This window comes from Aquila chrysaetos, chromosome 13 (assembly GCF_900496995.4).
Source record: "Aquila chrysaetos chrysaetos chromosome 13, bAquChr1.4, whole genome shotgun sequence".
NCBI classification, from domain to species: domain Eukaryota; kingdom Metazoa; phylum Chordata; class Aves; order Accipitriformes; family Accipitridae; genus Aquila; species Aquila chrysaetos.
Genome location: NC_044016.1, coordinates 17,138,736 through 17,144,236, shown reverse-complemented (window position 1 = coordinate 17,144,236; position 5,501 = coordinate 17,138,736).

Sequence of the window (5,501 nt, the reverse complement as noted above, 5' to 3'; positions counted from 1 at the left end):
CGCCGCGCAGGGGAAGCGCCCGCTCGGGCGCGGGGCCGGGCGGAGGCGGGGAGCGGCCCCCCCCCCCCCTCCGCGGGGCGGAGGCCCACCCGTGGGCTGGCGGCGGGGCGAGGCGGGCGGGCGGGCGGCCGCCGGAGCTGCGGGGCTGGAGCCGGCGTGCGTGCGCGGCCGCTGGCCCCGGCCCCGCCGCCCGCACACGCATGCACAGCAACACCCAGCTCTTGCCCGGGCGCAGGCACGCTCCGCAAGTTACTCGGGCGCTGCGGGCAGCTGCTGCCCCGAGAAAGCAGCGGGGGCTCGTGAATTCTCCTGCGCTGACCCCCCCCCCCCCACACCCCCCCACACTCCCGCCATCGCCCACTGTGTGCAAAGGAAACTTCGGTCGCATCCTCTGGCGTTAGCCCGTAACTGCGTCAGTATGAAAATAAGCAACGGGACGAGAAAGGATTTTTTTTCTGCACTGAGTTTATTGTCTTTGGGTCTGAAAGTCATGAGTGTGTTTAAGAACACCAACGCGTGTAGTTTCAACAGCCTTGAGTACCCGTTTGAAAGGATGAAGGAGCAGAGGACAAGAGCTAAAGAGATCAGATACTGCATGAAAAATGAGTGAAAATGTGTTCCCGCTCATCTCAATGTCAAAAATCCCACCATTCAGTGACACTACGCTTTCACCCTAGCAAGCTGCTTCCAACTTCACATTTTCAAATGGTGTGAAATACACTTAGAGTCAGACAGAAAACAATTGCCTTTCTAGTCAGTATTTTTTTGCAGATTTATGCTATAAGCCCTATCCAATTACGACAAAAGATGGCACACAACAGCGCAAACCACGAGACCTCTGTGTCGTATAGTTTGTGTTTCTATTTGATCTGACATGCTCGAGGGAGAAAATAAATGCAAATCCCACATTGCACAAAGCTTATCTGAATATTCAATAAAACATATTTTCAAATCACGACAGAATAGAAAAGTTATTACTTTGCAAGCTTTTCAGATTAGTCAATCAAACTTTCATGCCTCCAGACCACAGAAGGAGAAAGCAGGACATCTAAGTCTGCGCTGCTGCAATCTCCTCCTGATTCATCCAGAGAGCATCAACCCAAACCCATGAGCAGACAGAGGCTGCCCCAGGAGGTATTTCCTCAGCCCTCTTAAAATGCCAGCTATAAAAGAAAGATGGATTTACCGAGAAGTCAGCTGGCAGCCAGCGCAGGACTCAGCGCACAGGTCTCCCAGAGAGCAACTTTGCCTAATGAGCAGGTATGTCCTGCACGAGCAGCTATTTTGGGATGGGTTTTGGGACTAGGTCCAGGAAAACTGCTTTACAGTGATCTGACTCAGGCTACCTGAGCTTAGACGTTCCCAGGTACCCATGAGGTTGTTGAAAGCGTGCAAATACTCAGTGGCTCAGGTGACATCCACTTCCTTTTTGTTGTACTTGCCCGTGCATATGTTCAGGAGCACCCAACACCTGCACCCCTGGGCAACAGCACCCCAGGCCACCTGTGCAATCAATGGGAAGTACACTTCCTCCTGTCTGCTGTTTGCTTAATTGCTAGTGTTGCTTCTCAAATCCTGTAATCATCATTTTGAATTTACACAGTCTCAGCCAAATTATTCTCATCCAGTCCCCCATCTCTCTCAGACAATGGATGGCAAATTCTTCTGCACTAAATATTTAGAGAAAATGAAGATATGGAACTGGTAAACTGAGACACTCGCCTCGACTCTCCTCACCAGCCTGGCCAGTCGCGCAGCCATGGGGAGTCGCATAGCTGCAGGAGTGAGACCTCATAAAACCTTACACAAGCCCCACAGCCAATACGGCTCTGTGGAATCACCCGTAGGGGCATAGGACTGTAAGTGCCCGGGTGGTTTCATCCACAGCATATTTCCTGTGCTTGTTTTTCACCCTTTGCAGATGTTGTTTTTGAGCAAGCACCCACAGCAGTTCCATAAGGAGGGTGCAACAATAAGGAGAATACACTCACTGAGACTTCCTGGAAGTTGATTTCTTCTCTTAAACTTTTCTGAACTTCAGCAGCTCCCTAAGAATGTGTTAGAGCCTCTGCTGGTGTCAAGTGACATGGCTTGGTGGACGAATTCAACTCAGCTGTGTCTTGGCACGATGAATACCTTACCAGGAATCACATCCTTCTTTCAGATAGATTAACAATCTGATCTGTGTAGTACACTTCCATTTTTCAGCAGTACAAGCCTATTAAAAAGTGTTAAAATAATTACCTACCTGTGGCAAATGTTATTTTAAATATTTTTATTAAAGACACTAAATCTAACCATTTTTCCCTAACTTCTTTCATAAAGTAGTAAAAAAAACTGGTATAAAATGTTAAAAGGAAACCCTTATCATCTTATTGATATTTAAAATGTATTTTTATTTCTTATTGTTTACTATAAAGTTGTTAGGAAATGAAAAACTGTTCAGAGAAATCTAATTTTTCACAAAAAAATTAATTTCTAAGGACAGTCTGAGACTAGTTCTAGCTTATGCACTGAACAGTTACTTCACATCACATATGAGTGCTAAACAGTCCATTTTTTTATTTTAGGAATTAAAATTTTGCCTTGTAGGACTTCTGTAAGGCCTCCTTATATATATGAGGCTGAGCATTCACTAGAAGGAAGAAATACAGCTAGATTACCCTTAGAAATCAGGCCTGTTCCAAATAGTTTAGGTCAGTAATGGAGGAAAGTGTGTAGGGAAGAAGGTGTAACAAATGGTGGGTGGCCTATGAGGACGCAAGCCTAGTGAAACCCCGTAGATGACCGTGCAACTAGACAACAGAAGATAAACATTTCTTGGAAGCAATTTCTGGGGTATACAGACTTCTGAAAGTGAGAACATGGAGTGAGACCATGAAAAAGAATTGCGAAGTCCTTAATATGAAATTACCAGCAGCAGGAAAAATAGAAGAGAAAGTGATGGAGCCAGAACTTAGTAAGCAGCAAAAGACCTGTTTGGTCTATGGAACCAGGGAATAAGTGGTTTTAATCATCTAAACTCAACACATTTTGAAAAGATAAATCTGTCCATCTCAATTATTAACATGTCTCTAAATTTAACCTCAGAATTTACACAATATGGTTATTTTCATCAATTGTGCTGCCACTCTGTGTTGTGAGTACACTCCAGCATTTCTCTGTCCAAATCCTCTTGTTCACCCTGCCAGACAGGCCACGGTGCCTCATTTCATCACCACATTGGTGTGCATGGCTAGAGAATGGCCATGCTTGTCACTACAGAGGTGGACATCTTCCTGTGTTAGGTGAAATGACTTCATGGGAGTAGCCAATATTTGAAGAAACACCCCTAAAAATGCCAAGTCCCAGCCAAAGCTCAAAGTGATGTGTGAAAAACACTCAAATTAGTCCCACAAAAGTTCACTGGAGGATTCATTTTTTTAGGCATCCCTCTCTGTGGAAGATTGGAGCCATGGTTTATGATTCTCTAAAAAAACTTTTAGACTTATAAGGAATGTTAAGTCTTTGGGAAAGTCAGTGAAAAGGGCAATGTCATCTGAATGCCCTGTTTGCAGCATATTGTCTTTCAGACTAATCAATCTCTCATTTTCAAGCAGACCTGTCCCTAAGCAGCAGAAGGTAACACCTGAATGGACATAACACAAGCCTGGCTTTCAGTCAGAATGATTTACTGTTGTTATATATGGTGAGAACACCATTTTTACAATTTATGAATCTGATCATTACAGTCTTGCTTCTCTACCCCAGATTACGTAAAGCAGAGAATGTTTATGGATCCCAGCTAACATAGAGGAAACAAACCACATGTTTCTCATGTGCCAAAAATGGATAGGCAATTCAGTAGCTGCAGATCCAATTCCTTCTGAATGTCAGCCTCTAGTCTATCCCAAATATTTTTTTAATAATTTACAAGAGCACTGGTACTAATTTCCTCTCCATTTAAAGGGTCCCAACTGTGTGCTTGCTTCCCTCATGATAAGTTTCATTAACACAATGAAGTCTCCAAGCAAAGGCATGCAGTATATAAAATCAGAATAAAACAGGATGACACATTTTAGGTCATCTGCTGTAGTCATCTGATTGCTAGAGCACACTGGCTCTTTACTGTACCTGTAGGGGTCCTCTTCCCAGAATGGGGCTGAATGTCACAAGCAGGGGAAACATCAGTTGTTCTCTTCAGGGGGCAACCTAGTGTGGTCCACTATAGGGAAAGCTTCTGCGCAGGTCTCTTGAATTGTCTAATCTTACTCTGTTATGCTATTATAGGCTGTGATACTTTATTAACCACCCTAAATAATTTCCTTCCTTTTTGCATGGATGTAACTGAGATGGGAGTCTTTAGTGGACTTTATACATGGCTTGCCAGTAACAAAACAGTGGCACCAGGACCAAAACTAAAGCCCACTGCTGAGAATGAGGTACAATGTTTTAAAAATAAATTTGGCACTAGACACTGGGAAGTGTCACAATCACTACTCTGTGTGCTTTTTCTTAATAACTGTAGTGCAGGAGCTTTAAAGATGGTCAAAGAAAACACATCAGTGGAACCCTTTTCTCTGAAGAGGCAGCTCCTTTGAGGTGAATACTTTTTGAAATCATGTGAATTCCATGAAAATGTTTTAAGGAAAGCAGAAAGATGTTCTGGCAGCTTCAAAGCATCCAGTTTTTATATTTTTAGAGAAAAACATTTTCTTTTCTAAATCACTATGGTTTCAGATTAAGTTAGCATAGTGTTAGAATATAGTGTAACATAAATGGAAAGGTGACATCATTAAACATTTCAATCAATCAGCCTCATTTTTCTTCTAGAAGTTTTTTTTAAGGCATTTCAATAGTTGCATTCCTAATTAGGACAAAGACAAACCTCAAAAATGTTCATAAAACTGAATTTCATTGTCTGCACATCTTATGCACTCCCTCATGCTATAGTAAGATAATATGTTTCCTTCTAACTCATAATAACTTTTTTCCCTTGAAATCTCTTTGTTTGTCATTATTTTCAGTAATGAAGTGCCCCGTTTTCAACAGCATCATCCAAGTATAACCACCCAACAAGTGCTGTCCACTTCTGAGCTGCAAGTCTTTTAGATATACATTCCAAGAATACATCCAATTTTGCAGCAATGCTGTATCACCACACTATTATTAATAATTATTCTACTGTATCACAATAGAGTCTCATGTCCTTAATTAAGGCGAGTGTTTGATTTGAGTAGGAACTGCTCAAATATAGAGTGGAAAACAGTTTATCTTCTGCGGAGTTTATGGTCCAATCCTTGAAGGAATTCAACTAGCACACAACACATAAAAAGGAAAGTGAGTGAGCTGATACAAACCATGGGTACATGCCCAGCTTTCCAGGTTTCTCTGTCCTAAGAAATAGCTGTGAATTTGATTGGTTTCCCCCAAATAAGTTTCTTAAGATCTTACTTAATCTTTTTCTTGATTTCTCTAGGGTTATTTATCCCATGCTGACCCCTGTAATACCTCCCAAATTA